The sequence below is a fragment of the Lutra lutra genome, chromosome 7 (genome assembly GCF_902655055.1).
Source record: "Lutra lutra chromosome 7, mLutLut1.2, whole genome shotgun sequence".
Taxonomy (NCBI): domain Eukaryota; kingdom Metazoa; phylum Chordata; class Mammalia; order Carnivora; family Mustelidae; genus Lutra; species Lutra lutra.
Window position 1 is genome coordinate 34,623,527 of NC_062284.1, and position 18,057 is coordinate 34,641,583.

General features: G+C 48.6%; 1 protein-coding gene across 1 annotated transcript in view; it reads left to right on the forward strand.

Moving 5' to 3' along the window:
* The window catches only part of THSD4 (thrombospondin type 1 domain containing 4), a 582,110-nt gene that overhangs the window by 92,568 nt on the left and 471,485 nt on the right, over positions 1-18,057 (forward strand). The window lies entirely within an intron of this gene.

An 18,057-nucleotide genomic window follows, 5' to 3' on the forward strand; every position in this document is an offset into this window, starting at 1 on the left:
CCGTGTTTCCGGACACACTCGGGAATGTGATGGTTTTTCTTCTCTCTGGATGCATCAAGACCACCGCCTTTAAATCCCTCTGCTGGGACTGTCTCCTGACATGACTTTTTCTTAAGAGTGCCATCCACGTGTCCGACCTTCTCTTGGTGGTCTCCCCCTGGGGCTCGGCCTTTCTCTACTGAAAGCATTCACATTTCTTACCTCGGAGGGAGGAGGCCCTGAGCTAGAAGTCATTAGACCCCACTTTCTGTCTCCTCTCCATCATCTGCTAACTGGATGACCTTCGAGAATCATTTCATCTAATCTATAAAATGTGGATAAATATATGTCCTCTGTCTACCACACGGGCCCGTTGAGAGGGTCAGATGAGATAACGGGTTTAAGTACTTTGAAAAACAAAAGACATGTTTTAAATTATTTAATTCTCACCGACCAGATCGTCTTTGAATTTCAGAGCCTCATGTTTCCTTCTGTAATTTCTTGTATGCGTGTGCATATGCACGCATGTGTGTTTGTACTCACCTGTATACGTGTGCGCCTGTGCACGCACGTGGGTGTGTTCTTACGGGGAAGGTCCATTTCTTTTGGAAATAGGACAGACAGGTTCAGGCCTAGATCACAGGCTCTCCCTACCCTTTCCCGCCTCCCTGGGGAACTATCCCTGGCTGTGGGTAGGAATCACTTGTTTTTCTCAACTCCTCCTTTCCCGGCCTCCTTTCTTGGAGTCAATTTGCATTTCATCACTAATAATGCTGGAGAAATGCGTACTTTCTGTCCTGAGGGCCCCTGGAGCCGAGAGGACCCCTTCATGATGCTGGATAGGAAAACTAGCTGTTAATTAAACTTCACAAAACCACGTGCCATCTTCCTGACCTGCAGCTGTTACCTAGGGAGTCTTGTTACATACAGCGGGGGCAGAAGCCACATGGCAAGGAGAAGGGAAATCTTTGGTCTTGTCTGCATTTCTCCTTGGAAAACCTCCGCGGTGATCCTGGGCAGTGAGCAGAGCGGGCAGGTACAGCTGTCTGAAATGCACACTCTGCGTTTTTGGTGTTCTTTATTTCCTCCTGCAGGGAAAGTTTTGTTTCTTTACCTTCGAAGCAGGATTTCCACTTAGTCCCTGAATTGTTTGACAAGAGGTTACCCGTTGATGCTAACCAGATAAACGGTGTTTTAATACGCTTTGTTTTCTAGATCAGAAACCTTGGCCCTTTTCGGTGAGAGAGCTTTGTAGCAGAGCCGGGCCCCACTGGTATGTACGTTTCTGCCTGTAGGTTAGGAAAGATTGGAGCCAGATTTTAAGCTTGAGTTACTCTGATCTCAGACAAGGCTCCAAAGAGCCCTTGTTCATTTCTTGTGGCATTTCATTAAGTGTCAGAAGTATTTCATTAGTTATCAGAACAAAGATCACATTCGCCGTAAGAATGCTGCATTGAACTTCCTCCAAGTCATTCATAACTCCAGGTTCCAGAAGAAGGATATGATGGACTATGGAAAAAATCTGACTACAATATGTACGCCCCAGAAAGGGGATCTCAGCTTTGCATCTGGGACCCCTAGGCTTCTCTTTGGATGCACGCCTGGTGGCAGCCTGAAATGCCTTCGCGTGAGGACAGGGCTGAGGGCCACATCCTCGATGCCTGCATTACTGTGGTCTCCCTCCTAGATCGTTCCTGCATGTCACTGATTTGGCCATTGTGATGATGACTGTTTTATGACACCTACTATGTGCCACACCATTTACACCCGTTTTGGGAGCCTCAGCCAGCCCCATTTCACAGTTGAGGACTCTAAGCTGAGGTAGAAACATCCCCGGCATTGTGCTCCTGTAGGGGGCAGAGCGGGATCTGAAGGCCGCGTTGCCCGACCCCCCCGTGTCCCCAGTCTTCCCACTGTCACTCCGAGCCCAGGAGTGGTGCCAGGTGATTTCGCTGTGTGTGTGAGGGTTTGGGAAAAGTGCTGTGGCCTCTGCTGGTCCTCGTGGCAAAGGGCTAACCGCTCCTTACAGGCTTCTCGAGCCCTCCCTTGCTTATCCATCCATTGGCCCTTTCCTGGACCTATAGCTCTGGCTATAGGGAGAGTCACACCTGATGTTTCTTGAGGAAGGACTGTCTGTCATGGGCTGAATAAAGGTACCAGGTCCTCATTCCTGGAGCCTGCAAATGACAGCTTGTTTGGAAAAAGGGACTTTGCGGTTGTAATTACCGTAAGGATCTGGAGATGAGATCATGCTGGCTGATACAGGTGGGTCCTAAGTGCAACCGTGAGTGTCCTTATAGGACAGGGGCAGAGGGAGATGTGGTACCTAGACACACCGAGGAGACGGTGCCGTGAAGACAGACTCGAGGTATTGTCCTTAGAGGTCACCATATTGGGGCCACTAGCTGAGGAATGCTGCGGCCACAGAAGGCGGAAGTGACAAGGAAACAGGCTCTCCCCTAGAACCTCCTGAGGGAGCGCAGCCCTGCCGACTTCCCACTGATGCCGATTTTGAACTTCTGGCCTCCAGAACTAGGAGTCTGTGGTCGTTTGTTATGGCCGTCCTGGGAAACGAACACATGGTGTATAAGGCTCAGAGCTAAATCCCAAAGGCCCCTAGTGAGTAAGGTGTCCGTATTGTCCCTGGTTTGTATGCGTTGAACTCTGTACCTGGAGAGTCAGAGGACGAGCCTTGGGGCCCAGAGCTTGTAGGCTACAGAGTAGGGATTCTAAGGAAAGTCTGCCTCCAAGCCTGTTCCTCTCCACTGTGGTTTTCTCCCTTTCTGCCCGAACTCTTTTCTCACGCCAGTGCCCCCTAGGTCAGGCCTGGGTCAAAATTAGGACTTGCCCCGGGTGCTGGGTGGCTCCGTTGGTTGAGTGACTGCTTTTGGCTCAGGTCATGATCCCGGAGTCCCAGGTTCAAGCCCCCTGTTGGGCTCCCTGCTAGGTGGGGACTTTGCTTCTCCCTCTGACCCTCCCTCTTCTTGTGCTCTCTCTCTCTCAAATAAATAAAATCTTAAAAAAAAAAAATGAGGACTTGCCCCTAGAGCTTTCCTTTTCTTCTTTATGGTTTGACTTCCAGGTGCACAGTGTTGTCTGTGTTCCCTCCCAGATCTCTTTCCCACAGAAACATGTGGTCCCCTGTGGGCCAGGTGCATCCAGGAGCCGTGAGCTGATATTTCCTTCTCCCTCCGAGACTGGAACGCAGGTCATTGTGGGCTAGTGCTGAAAATGTTTTCTTTCTGGATTTGGAGGGACGCGGTAATTTCTTCCCCGGGTTTTCCCGTAAATTCTCATTCCAGACAGGCCATCCCTGTAATCCTTTGTGGATGGCATTCAGTATTACAGCTGTTTGAGCTCCTGAAGGGCTTACCATGCACTCATTCGGTCCCATTGGTTAATATTACAATAACATCCGTTCACGCAGACTTACGGCTCAGACAGGTTGTTCAGCATCTTGTGGACTCAGTTTCCTTGCATATAAAATAGGAGTGACGACCCACTCCACGGTTTGCAGTGGTGGTTGAGTGGGGTAACATGCATAAGCCATTCGGCGGGCATTCCGTAAATCACTGCTATCTGAATACTGAATGTATATTTAAATGCACGATGCTGGTATCTTGGGGGATGGAGTAAAACTCTAGAACAAATCCCTCTTTCTTCCTGTTAACTGAGGGTGACAGACTTGCACCTAAATATCTTCACTCTAATGCAAGGAAGAAAGTCATGCCTCATTCTTCACACAAGGTTATTATGCTGGGAATAGTTCCTATTTATGATAAAGAAAAAAATGAAGTGATGTATGGTGTGTGGATACATAAAACGTGGTTTAAGCATTCAGAGCAGGAGAGGCATCCAGAATATGAGAGAAATAGCATTGCGTCCTTCTTGGGACTTTCGAATAAAAGAGGTTCAAGAAATGTTAGTTGCATTATAATTACGAATGCTGTTTATTAATGAATTCAACAGGACTTGGGGGTCCTGCTTCAACCTGCTGGAGGTCAGCCTCTGGGGCGGGGGCCACTGTTTGAGGGTCCCCAGGGGAGAGGGGTTAGGAGCTCACATTTGCTTAGCACCTGCCCAGGCCAGGCACTGTGCCCCACAGGTAATCTCATTGGGTTTCCCCTAAGCCCCTGTAGTCCTGGAGGGCAGCTCAGGTTCAGATTACATCCCACACCAGCCATGGGTTTGACTCCCAAGAGGACTCCTCTCAGTTACGCTGGAGAAATGAATGCATTTACTGTTCTCTCCTGCAAAATCAGCTCCATACCACTCAGCCCGCGTTTGGCTCTCTGCCTCTGCGGTGACCCTCACGTGTCAAGGTTGGAGGCTCTGTGTCTCTCACCTTTAGGAAGTGCAGCCACCATGGTAACCACCATTTAGGGAGGGCCACTGAGGGCCACTTACTTTCATTATTTCACTGACTCTGCATTCCAGCCACATGACGTGGGTGCTCTGAGCCCATCTTAATGGTGGGATAGGCTGTGGAGTGACTTACCCAGGATCACACAGGTGATTAGTGGCTGCTCTGGCTTGTTTCGTGGACTACCTGGGCCTTTGTCCCAGCGGATCTCTTACATGCCTTGCTTTTCAGGGATGCCCAGCCCAGCAGGGTGGGGCTGCCGTCTCGGTTCTAAGTTCTCTAGTGTGAACTTAGCCTCAGCTGGAAATGCTATCTGTTGGACCACCACTAGTTCCTTTTTTGCTTTTATGTGAATTCAAAAAGATTCCCCTTCCTCTAGTCAGATTCTTCTCTCCACTGGGGAGCCACATTAGATTTCAACCCCCAGACGTCCTTGTGCAGTGCATAACCTTCTCAACTGTAAGTACTGTCCCTCTAGCCACTGGACACCATTGCTTTCTGTTGTTCTGAAATTGGTTTGCCGGAACACCCACTCAGTTGTCTTTATTCCACCCGGTCTGAGCCCTCGCCGAATTAAAGCACCTCAGAATGGGTCCTGTGAAGCCAGGATCACTCAGATGCGTAGGGGCACCAGTGAGCCCAATGACGGCTTATTCTTAGGCACACTCGGCTGATTTTTTCAAACACTCTAAAGAAAAAGGAGCAGCCTGGTGATAATATCCGAAATCAGAATCTAAGTCCTCTGCCAGGATTGCTCTGAAGGGCTGGGTCTGTTCTGAAGACTTCTCCTCAGTTTTATTTTTAGGGGTGTGTGTAGGGTCGGCTGCCCCATGGATCTCACCTCCTGGGAGGCCAGTGGGTGGCTCACCATGGATAGGGTCTCTTGAGGCTTGGCTTCCTGGTACAAAAAGAGACTTTCAAACTCAGAGCACCTCTACAACCAGCCTTCTGCTTCCTTTGCTAGCTTGCTAGCTTCTTGGCTCCTGGTGTGTTCCCGAATCCCTTTGTGAAAAGACTTCTTTCCTTTCTTTCTGTCCTTAGCATGAATTCATCACTTACCCCTGTGTCCCATCTCCCTCTTCTTCCCTCCCCCATTTAGAAGCCTTCCAGATCTTCTTTCCTGAAGGCTCAGGGCAAACCTGTCCGCTGACTCTCACGCTGGTCTTTCGGTGCAGGTCCTAAGTTCTTTCTGAGGCCCAGCGGCAGACCTGGTTGAGCTGGCCGATGTCTATGACAGCGTGTGCTGCGCGGTAGGCCGCCAGGAAACCTTTTGTTTTCATCTTAATTTTTATTTCCCGAAGTGGTCAGAGTTTCGCCTCTTACCTTCCGTAGACACCAGATAATTTATGGCCCAGATCAGCTCTGGCAGGAGCTACAGTCTTCTGAACTTCTGAGAAGACCTATGAGCTCAACCTAAATCTACTCGCTAGAAGCCTCTGAACTTCGCACGTGCTCCCTTTGGCAGGTTGTGTTGTTCATAACGGAACGGGGTGAGTTTTAGGACCCTGGGACTCTCTTTCCAGTTTTTGGCTGCTGACTCCTTTGGGTCCAGCTTGCCTTGGATCACATGGCCTCTTGGTGAACACACGCTTCTGTCGTCCAGCTGCTGCGCCCTTGCGTTCTTCCTTCCCCGGCATCCAGGCTCTTGGGGCCTTCTCCGTGGTGGCCAATGCTACCTGACTTTCAATTTCACCGGCTCCCTTTGCTTCCCTGCATATGTGTGGGGCCTTGCTTTCTTGTTTCCTGGAACTCAGAGCCTTTTCATCTCCACTAATTGATCCAGAAAGGTAGGCCTTATTGGCACACTGTTTGGCGAGCAATAAAGCTGTGTTCTCTCGCATGTGTTATCTCGGCAAACATTCACGGAGTGTCTGGGGGCAGAGCCGCTGCTGGTCTCGGGGAGAATGCACACAGGGTAAGCAACTGGGTAAGCCTCGTCCTGGAGAACCAGAAGACCCAGGAGGGAGCCAGGACCCTTGCCTCATATGTTACTAAGACGCAGTGTTCACGCTATGGCATGGGGGGTGTGCAAGGGGGGCCCCCGAGAGCACTCCCAGTGTGGGGTGGCTCAGGGGGAGCACGTGAGGCACTGATATTTATGTTGAGCCTGGAAGGCTGCTCAAGGGCAGAAGTAGGTAGCACAGAAATGCAGGCGGGGGCCTTGGAGGCCTGAGAGCTCAGAGTGTTTGGGACATGCTGAGTGATGTGTTATGCCTGGAAAGGGTAGGCTTGGGAGGAGGCGGGGGGGGGGGGGGCGGTTGGGGGGTCGGGGAGGGAGCTGAAGACCGGAGTTCAGTCTGGTAAGACAGAAGGAGACCAGATGATGAAGAACGGAACAGGGCATCAAGCTGGTTGTGCCTTCAAGCCACCTAGGTCTGAAATTTGTTTTCTAGGCAGGGATGAGCCATGACGATTTTACGAAATTGAGGGTGGTGACCAGGGCCATGTTAAGAAAGACAAAGCCAGTGGAGAGAGAAGTCGAAAGCACATGAGCTTGCTCCTCCTGACTTGGGTACCCGATGGGTGGAGATGGTGTCAGGCAGTCTGGGAGTGGGCACTGGGGTGTCTGCCATCACCGGAAGTACTAGCCTGGGGCATCATCGTTATGGCTGTTCCTTACATAGACTTGTGTTGCCCGAGACTTCGCTTGGGCATGAGGCTGGCGTTGGTCTTCACTGATCTAAAAACTTTCTGGGAGTCTATTTCCCGATATTGACAGTGATATTTCAGGGGAACATTTGGTCCCATGATGATTTCTGCCCCCTCAGTCTTTGGGGCTCACAGCCTGTTCATAAGTGGGTATTTTATATCCAGTCAAAATGTCTGCGTAATTAAGTATTAAGGTTCCTGACTTGGTTTCCCTTTGTGATGTTGTTCGTACAGCAGATGCAGCCTCGAGAGGCTGGGGGGAGGTTTCTGTATTTGCTCCTTAGGACCCTCCCACTCCCAAACACAGTTACATTCTAAAAAATTCAGTGGAAAAACAGGTTAGCATTTTCCTTTTTATGTCGCTTCCATGTACTGAAAGCCTGTGCAAAATGCAGGGAAAAACCATTTTTTTAAGTTTTTATTTTAATCCCAGTGTAGATAACATACAGCGCCATGTTAGTTTTAGGCATACGGTATAGTGATTGAACACTTCCATATGACACCCTCATTGCGACAAGTGCCCTCCTTCAACCCCTTCACCTGTGTCACCCATCCCTCCCCCCAACCTCCCCTCTGGTGACCACTGGTTTGTTCTCTAGAGTTCAGAGTCTGTTTCTTGATTTGTGTTTGTCTCTCTCTCTCTCTCTTTTCTTTTCATTTGCTTGCTTGTTTTGTTTCTTAAATTCCGGATACGAGTGAAATCATACGGTATTTGTCTTTCTCTGAACTATTTCACTTAGCATAATGCTTTCTAGCTTTATCCGTATTGTTGTAAATGACAAGATTTCATTCTTTTTTTAAAAGATTTTATTTATTTATTTGAGAGAACAAGCACGCATGAGTTGGGGTTAGGGTAGAGGGAGAGGGAGAAGGAGACTCTCTGCTCAGTGGGGAACCTGACGTGGGGATCCCAGGACACCGAGATCATGACCTGCAATTAAAGTCAGTTGCTTAACCATCTGAGCCACCCAGATGCCCCTAGATCCCATTCTTTTTCTGGCTGAGTAATATTCCATTGTGTGTATATACCACATCTTCTTTATCCATTCATCAATTGATGGGCACTTGGGTTGCTTCCATATCTTGGCTATTATGGATAACATTCCAATGAACATAGGGGTGCACATATCCCAAATTAGTATTTTTTAATCCTGTGTGTAAATACCCAGTAGCACAATTGCTGATCCAAGGATAGCTCTATTTTCAACTTTTTGAGGAACCTCCATACTGTTTTCCAGAGTGGTTGCACCAGCTTGCATTCCCACCAACAGTGTAGGAGGGTTTCTCTTTCTCCGTATCCTCGCCAACACCTGTTGTTTCCTGTCTTGTTAATTTTAGCCATTCTGACCAGTGTGAAGTGGTATCTTGTCGTAGTTTTGATTTTTATTTCCCCGATGATGAGTGATGCTGAGCATCTTCTCATGTGTCTGTTGGCCATCTGGATGTCTTCTTTGGAGAAATGTCTGTTCATGTCTTCTGCCCATTTTTAAATTGGATTATTTGTTTTTTAGGTGTTGAGTTTTATAAGTTCTTTATGCATCTTGGATACTACAGAAAAGACATTTTTTATGGTAGCACAAAGGATAAGAAATGAAAAATGAGTCTGTCTCAACTTCCTCTTAAGTGATTCCCCAGGTTTGCACCCTTCAGAAATATATCCTATTTATATGCGTTTTTATATACAATGTACATTTTTTTCTCTATTCTGTTTCTTTCTTTTTTGCACACAACAGCAACATGTACTTCCAATGTTCAGTGTCTTTGGCGTTTAGTTCTTTTTTACTTACATGTGTTTTGGAGGTCACTCTGTCGCAGTATATATGCATCTGGCTTTTTCTTTTAAGCAGGTCCCCCAGTGTCTTTACATACCATCATTTAACTCGCTCCTTATTCCCCCATCTAAGGACATGTGGGTTGTTTCACATTTATAATTTATTTTTAAGATTTTATTGACTTATTGGCAGAGAGAGAGAGTGCACACAAGTGGTGGGGGGGAACAGAGAAAGAGAAGCAAACTCCCTGCTGAGTAGGGAGTCTAACTGAGGCTTGATCCTAGCCGATCCCAACTCGAGATCATGACCTGAGCCAAAGGCAGAGGCTTAACCAACTGAGCCACCCAGGCGCCCTTATGTATTTTATTTTATTTTATTGTTTTGGAGAGAGAGTGAGAGAGAGTGCACATGCGTACGGGCGCGCGTGTGCGCATGCACGTGCGCGCGCGCACACACACACACACGAGTGGGAGGAGGGGCAGAGGGAGAGAGCAAATCCCAGTCTCCATGGCCCATGTGGACTGACACAGGACTTGATCTCATGACCCATGGATCATAACCTGAGCTGAAACCAGGAGTTGGACGCTCAACTGACTGAGCCACCCAGGCACCCCTCTGTGTACTTTTATAAGCATGTGGAAAGATAACTCCTGCTTATGATTCCTACTGCCCAGCATCTTTCAAATTGTTTATAAAAACCTCTTAAAAGATGCATTTGGTCATCCAATGGATTTTGGAGAAAATATTTCACTGGATGGTAATTGCAAATGAAATCTCCCTCCCTCTCTCCCAACATAAGGGGCCAACTAGAAATGCTTTGTTTTCTTAGTGAGAGGAGGAAGAGAGAAGGAGGTGCATATCTGGGGGGCTTATGTGGAGGCAACACCCCCCATTTGTAACCAAGAGATTGTGATACTTAGTTTTGTATGTCCTTGGGCCTGTCTCAGGTGTGGAGACGGGCAAGCCAAATGGGCCCCATAATGTTGGCTTGGTTAGAGTTTCGTTTTAATATATAACAGTGGCAAATGTGACTATGGCATCAAGGATTCCTTAAAATCATGCGGAGGTGACTCACTAGGTGTAGTAGGAATCCATAGGAGCCTCGGACTTTTCTCAGCAGCATCCAGCACAGGGACTCCCTGGCTCCCCTGCTTCTGCCCGGCATCTCTAGTCATCAGCAACCTCCCATCTTCCCTGTGGAAGAACTGATCGCTGCGTCCCTAGCTATTCAACTCAGGTACTCAGCTACAGAGGAATGCGGCTTCTCTGAATGCCACGACAGCCAGAGCCCCCAGGATCAGGCAGGGCAAGGAGCCTTCCCTCTGGAGCAGGGAGAGATGGCCTCACTGGCAGCCTCCTTCGTGGAGGTCCGGCTTCCCCACGGTGCCCGGGCTCGGACTCCTAGGGCTCCTTGCAGGCCCGTCCCAGGGGCCACTGCTCTGTTGGATGTGGCGGCCCATGTGTGGTTCATGTTAGCACAGCTGAGACAGCCGGGGCCCCTCACAGAGACTTGTCTGAGCTCTAAGGCCAAACAAAAGGGAAATAAACATGGAGAGTCTAAGAAATGCAAACAGCTTGGCTTCTGGACGGCAGGCTGCTCCCTCTGCCCATTCCACTCGGTGCTCAGCAAAGAGGCGGGAAGCCATCCAATGGCCACAGGCAGCTGCCAGCCAGTCTCGTCCGGTGGCTCTCCAGCTCTCACAGACATGCACGGAGGCGCCCGACCCCTTAATTCTTCCCTCCTTTTGAGAATAAAGGCTGAGTCCCAGCCCCTGCCAGGTCCCTCTTTGCATTCCGAGAACCTGTTAGTTCTCCAGGGCTTGATACCAGGAATGACCCCTCCCAGTGGATGAGACTTTTATCTTTACATAGAGGGAGGTGGCCTTATCCTCCACACCACACCAGTTTAGCAGTGTTTTCATAAAATATATTTCGTAAGGCAAAAGTGAAACAAATGCGTGAATGGGAAGAAGGGATTTTCCTTCCTTTGGCCATCGTGATTTGAGCCATTCATTTCTTCGCTGTTTCAGTTCTTCAACAGTCGCTCAACACCTCCTGTGTCACTGAGCCAGGTGCTCTGGATAGAAGACAAATTAGAGATATCCCCGGCCCTGAAGGAGCCTGCAGCATGGTAAACTGAGGCAGCCTGAACAAATCCTACTGTAACTAAACAGTCCCATGGGGTCCAAGGGGAGGATGAAAGAGAAGGGCATGGCTTTTATGCATTGAAGGGGGCCCCCGAAGCGGGAAGAGGTCGTCCTCCAGGACATGGAGGGGGAGAAGGCAGCCTCGAGAGGAAGTAGCACGAGCAGTGCATGAGAAGTGAATACACAGAGTGTGGTGTGGGTGGTCCGGGCTGTGCCCGGGGCCGTGACATGAGAGGTGGCAGGAGCCAGGCCATGCAGGCTGGGTGGCAGAGCCGAAGAGGGTGGACTGGAAACAGAGATGTGGGGAGAGTGGAAGAGCCAGCCAACTCTGGGGCATGGTGGGGTACGTGGGGGGTGAAACAGGGCAGTGGTTTCCACCGTGTGGGCCCCAGACCACCAGCATCAGCACTGCCTGGCAGGGGGTTAGAAATGCAGATTCTCAGATCCCGCCCCACATCTCCTTTGCAGATGGGCTCAGTGGCCCGTCTTCACAAGCCTTCCTGGTGATCCTGACAGTTCCTCAATTCTGAGAATTGCTGACATGGAGACTATAGGAAGAACTAGAAGGAGAACAGTCTTGGAGGGGGAAAGATGATGAATTTGGGCTTGAATGTGTGGAATCTGGGATGTGTCTCTGGAAGAGTAGGCCAAGTGTGGTCCCAAGACCCACGGCTTCGGCATCACCTGGGAGCTTGTTACAAATGCAGAATCCGAGGTCCACCCAGACCTCCTGAATCAGAAGCTGGATCTTGACAAGATGCCCAGGTGAGAAGCAGACTCTCTCTCTGTAGTCTAGAGGTCAGCTGGGTCTGTGGGGTTAGCACTTGGGAGAAGGTTCTGGGCAGGCTGGAGAAGTGTGGGTGTTGTCAGTTACGGGGGATGGTTGTAATGACACAGTTCCCAGGCGCGTGCGCAGGGTTGAGAAGAAGGAGACTAGATGGGGTGTCTGTGCTGGGGTCCTCACACTGGCCAGGACTAATGTCACAAAGCTGCACAACATCACACATAATGAGGCCCTGGCTGGCAGCCAGCCTGTTGGAAGGAAAACATTTTATGTGCTTGTTACCCTTTCCAAAATGCTGTTTGCAGCCACTATCTCAAGAAACAACAATTTCGCAGACACCCACAGTAGGTCACTGGAAAGACTGGGGCTGGAACCTGGTGTTAGAGCCCTTACTGTCAGGTTCTTGTCCTTGGGCCGTCCTGTGGGGGAGGGAGGCTCTGCCTCTACTTCTGTTATCAGGGCCTGCAGTGTGAACAGAGAAGACATTACACGGGGTGCTCAGTAGAAGTTCATAGAATCTGCTCTGTGAGGGTTTGTCGATGGTCGTGGAAACAGATGATGGAAAACAAAATGAGAGAAGCTGCTTTCAGAATCAAAAAGTGCATCCCTATTGGTAACCTCAATTTCATCTTTAAAATATCATTGTAAGTAGATAAGACAGGAATTATTCATGGTCTAATATTTTACAAAGTAACAGCTTTATTGAGATATGATTAATATGCCTTAAAACTGACCATTTAAAGTGTAATTCAGTGGGGCGCCTGGGTGGCTCCCTCAGTTAAGCATGACTCTTGATTTTGGCTCAGGTCATGATCTCAGGGTCCTGGGATCGAGCCCTTTGTCAGGCTCCCAGTTCAGCAGGGAGTCTGTTTCTCCTTCTCCCTCTGCCCCTCCCCCTGCTCTAGTGCTCTCTCTCTTTAAAACAGATAAATCTTTAAAAAAATAAATAAAGTGCTTAATTCGGTGGTTTTTATTATATTCACAGGCTGTGCAGCCGTCTCCACTGTCTAATTACAGAACATTCCATCACCCCAAAAAGAAACCCTATATTCATTAGCTGTCACTCCCTATTTTTCCCTCCCCCAAGCCCTGGCAACTGCTAATCTTTCTTTTTTAATTATTATTTATTTTTTTAATGTAAATTCTGGTTAGTTGAAATACAGTTCAGTATTGGTTTCAGGATGATTGGTGGTTCATCACTGGCATACAACACCCAGGGCTCATCACAACAAGTGTCTTCCTTAACGCCCATCACCCACTTAGCCCATTCCCCGCCCACCTCTCTCCATCAGCCCTCAGTTTGTTCTCTGTTAAGAGTCTCTCATGGTTTCTCTCCCTCTTTATTTTTTCTCTCCCCCCTCCCATATGTTCATCCATTTTGTTTCTTAAATTCCACGAGTGAGAGCAAATGATATTTGTCTTTCTCTGACTTATTTTGCTTAGCATAACACTCTCTAGCTTCATCCACATCATCGCAAATGGCACGACCTCATTCTTTTTTTTTTTTTTTTAAGATTTTATTTATTTCTTAGACAGAGATCACAAGTAGGCAGAGAGGCAGGCAGAGAGAGAGAGGAGGAAGCAGGCTCCCCACTTGAGCAGAGAGCCCGATGCGGGGCTCGATCCCAGGACCCTGGGATCATGACCTGAGCCGAAGGCAGAGGCTTTAACCCACTGAGCCACCCAGGTGTGCCCCCCGCTTTTTTACGACCTCATTCTTTTTGATAGCTGAGTAGTATTCCAGTGTGCATGCGTGTGTGTGTGTGTGTGTGTGTGCGTGTGTGCGCGTGCGCGCACTTACCACTTTATTCATTCATCAGTCGGGCATTTGGGCTTTTTCCATAGTTTGGCTATTGTATCACCTACTTTCTTTCTCTGTGGATTTGTCTCTCCTGGGTAGTGCTTATCAGTAGGATATGCGGCCTTTTTTGCTTGGCCTCATTCACTTAGAATGTTTTTGAAGTTCATCTCTGTTGTAGCCTACCTCAGTACTCCATCTCTTTTATGGCTGAATAATAACCCATTCTTTGGATATACTGTGTTTTGTTCGCCCACTCATCGCTTGATGGACATGGGTCATTTCTGTCTCCTAGCTGTTGTGATGAAAGCAATTATGCACATACATGTACAAGTTTTTGTGTGGACGTAGGTTTTCATTTCTCTTGGGTAAATAGCTAAGATTGGAATTGCTGGGCCGTATGGTGACACTACTTTTGCCCTCACTGAGGAACATCCAAATAGCTTTCCAAAGTAACTGCCCCATTTTACATTCCCTCCAGGAACGTTTGAGGGCTCCAGTTTCTCTGCATCGTCTCCAACACTTGCTGTTACCTGTCCCCTTTATCACAGCCCTCCAAGGGGGTGTGCTCTCCTTTTATAGGTAAGAAAAACAGATGGTGCGTTGTCTGCCACAGTTCAGAGAGCTAGTAAGTGGTGAAGTTACAACTTTATTTTATTTTTTTTAAAGATTTTATTTATTTATTTGACAGACAGAGATTACAAGTAGGCAGAGAGGCAGGCAGAGAGAGAGGGGGAAGCAGGCTCCCTGCCGAGCAGGGAGCCGATGCGGGGCTCGATCCCAGGACTCTGGGATCATGACCTGAGCCAAAGGCAGAGGCTTTAACTCACTGAGCCACCCAGGCGCCCCTACAACTTTATGTTTTAAAGGAAATACTTATATCCTGCATGCTCTGTGCTAGGCATTATTTAACTCTTCCGCTTTTACTGTTTATTCTTTACAGCAACCTGTAAGGAAGGTAGTGTCCTCATCTTTGTTTGTAAATGCATACAGGGCAGGACTGGGCCTAGAGCGGGGGCCCTTGGGCACAACATTTAAGGAGACAGCACTCTGAGATGCTCCCAGCACCCGCACAGCCCCTCAGTGCTGTATCCTGTGTGCCTCCATGGCCTCATCCTAGCTCTGGCCCCGTGGGAAGAGATGGAAGCATCAAAAGATGGAGTAACTTGCCCAAAGCTGCGTAAGTTAGCAAGTGGCAGACCTGGGATTCCAACCCAGGAACCTGGCTCCAGAGCTCATGTCACTAACCTCTATGCTGTGCTCACACCTAGGCCCTTGATATCCAAACTGGGCTTTTTTCTGTTTCTTTCTCAAGACCTACATTTCCAAAATTTGCCAAGTGAGGATTGCAAAGTAAAGTCGCAGAGATGGGTTATGGAGAGACCAAACAGAGCTAACTGAGCCCACAGCTTCCCAGGTACCCACCGCATGTCCCCTGGAAGGGTTAACTGGCCACACAGTTTCCCTTGGCCACATCTGTGCTTGTTACCCCAGCACTGCATAAATCTGCCTAGCTCGCAGCGACCACCCTGCACGCGTCCAGATGGACTCTGTCCTGGCGGGGAAGGGGCCATCCTGAACTGTCACGATGAGGAGCTCTGCCCGCTGTAAGGAAGACACATGCTCTCTTGGCCAAGCGGGAGGGGTCTGCCCCTCACTGCAGCATCCCGACTCACGGGTACAGAAGTCCCATCCCTCACAGTCACACCCCAACCGGCTGCTCATTCTTTTTTTTTTTTTTTTTTTTTTACATTTTTATCTGATTGCATCCATCAGATGTACTATACACCCAAGTACAAGAGGCAGATGTCTTTTCCGAGAGGTGCAAGGGTTGTTCTTTCATGAATGGCCCCTGACAATAGTGAAACCAGCAATTTTCACATATGCATGCATGTGTGTACATATATATGTACTTCATAAAAAAGCCAAGTGTCATCTCTTCATCTCTTAACTTAATGGTAAGAATGGAGACCACCAGGCATCGGTGGGGCACCAGAAGGTCCTGAAGGCACTTGAAAAGGATTGCTGGGAGTGGGATAGAGTCCTGGTGTGGGATATGATCCTGCAGGGGCAGGATATGGAGCTGTTGGACCCCAGGTTCCTGGTGGAACTGTGCCCCATGGAACAGGTGGCACTGCCCCTGGTGCTTGGGGACGGGGCGCGGGATATGGCCCTGGAGATGGATATGCCATATTAGGGGTAGGGTATTGTCCTCCCATTCCAGGTTCCCAAGGGCCAGAAGACATGGGTCCCCAGGGACCTAAAGGACCAGCAGCAGCTGGATCTGTGGGTGTGCTACATGGTCTTGGAAGCTCTGGAAAGGGCATACTTGATGTAGGATATGGTCCCGCGGGGCCAGGTGGTCTGCTCATTCTTGTTAGCCTGCTCATCCCAGTTAGCTGCTCGTTCGTTTCTGAAACATCGTGTCTCCAGGGGTGCTGTTGTTCGTGGGGGTTTTGCATAGTTCTCCAGTTTCAGCTGAGGCTCCTGGAAGGCAACGTGGGTACAAAAATGTCCGTCAGCACATGCGTGGGTCACCTGTTCTGGGAGACGGGTGGCCTTTGGAAATAGGCTTGTTCAGGTCATCAATAGGTTCTGTATCTGCTGCCTCTGTTCCCCAAGAGCAGGATCGAGTCAGTCCCATTTCAGGAGCTCTCGGTAGGTGAGCTGTAGTGGTGCGTCCTGGCCTGGGCCAGCAGATTTCTATTATGCCAGAAGAAAATTTTATAGCTGTTGTTGTCCATTAAACATGATCATTCTTGGGGCGCCTGGGTGCTGCAATCGGTTAAGGGGGTCTGACTCTTTGTTTCAGCGCAGGTCATGATCTTAGGGTCATGAGATCGAGGCCCTCCCCGGGAGTCTGCTTGAGTTGCTCTCTCCCTCTCTCTCTCTCTCTCTCTCTGCCCCTCCCCTCTGCTCTTGCACTCTCACTCTCTCAAATCAATCAATAAGTCCTTAAAAAAAAGATCACTTTTATGGTTGGGTTCTCACCCTTTGGTTTAGAATTTCAGTTCCTTAAAAGCTGGGGGCTTGCTGGAAATGCAGAGTCTCAGGCTCCACCCCAGACCAACTGAGTCAGGATCTGCCTCCAACAAGATGCCTAGCTGATTGCTGGGCACATCCAAGTTTGAGAAGCCCTGCTGCACGTGTCCTCATTTCTCTCTTACCTTCAGTGGGCATCTCCACCCCGTGCTTAGCTGGAGGCTGGAATTCTTGGTAGGTTTTCAGATCTTAAAAGGAAAAGACACACACGCACACACGTACAGAAATTCTTCCCCTTGCCTTTACATGATGTCATTCATTTTACCTGGCCTGCCACAAGAAAGAAAAAGGCAAATTACATCCAAGTTATATATATTTTTAAGACTAACTTCTTAATTGCATCTCTGAAAGCAGCACACTGGATCGCCCCTCATTAACAGAGTCCCAAGTGTTGCCAAGATTAATCGAGAAGTGCTTCAAGGCAAAATAAACACCACAGCACAGTTTAATTCAAAACCGTATCAGCTAAGAATGAAGGTGCAATTAGTGATAAAGATGTTAATAATTAGTTGTGGTCTGTTAAGTTTTATATTCAGTGGTTACATAGGGTGAAGAAAGAATTTCCTCATGAGGACAGAAATTAATGTTTCACCTTGATTGCTGTTTTAATGTGCTTATTTTAATGGGGCCATCCTGTAGAAAACCCTTGGGCACATTTCCAATTTTACATAAATGTAGAATTAATTATTATGGAAGCATATAATTTTAGAGCTGGAATGACCTTCATGGTCATTAGATCTAGCTCAGACATTTTCCAAAGAAGTAAGAAACGATTTCTTCAGGTCCTTCCACAGTATTGGAACCTTGCTCGCCAACTTGGACCAGTGAGGGTGAAACCTTTCTCACATCCCTGCAGACAGAAATGTTTCCTCTAGCTTCAGAATTCCCACATTCCCGTGTGTAGCTGCTCTCAAGGCCCTTACCTCACCTCACCTTGCATTATGTCCTGGCTGCTTTCTGTTGTAAGGCTGGAGACTTGGGAACCATATCTGAGTCACTTTTATGTTCTTGACCATTCCTAGCTCTGGGTTTTGTAAACAGTAGTCGCCCAATAAATTGACATGCAGTGTGGTGTGCTACAGCCGTTCTGTCCCATTCACCAGAGCTCACTGCGTCTTCATGATGGTGGCTTGAGATCGGCCGCGGCAGAAACGATTATATCCTGGATGTAGATAAATACCACAAACCAGGGCTTTCTCCCAGCCATTAAACATGCACCAGCACACAAGAGTTTACGTGATTTTTTCTAAGGCCTCACAAGGTAACAGGTCTTGACAAAGTCTAAAGATGATGCCAACATGAAGATGCCGGTTCCCCCACCGTTCGGCTTGGGTTGCCTCAAGAGTGATGGAGAGCCACCGTTCCACCTCCTCTGGTTTCTTCGGCGATTAAGTGTGACCCAGTGCAAGTCAGGCCTCAGGGCTGCGTTCGGGTGTGGTCGCTTAGCTAAATTCCACTTACCTGGAAAAGCTATTTGAGCATGAATGGTAATGGAAACCGGCCTGAAGTCTCAGGCACCGTTG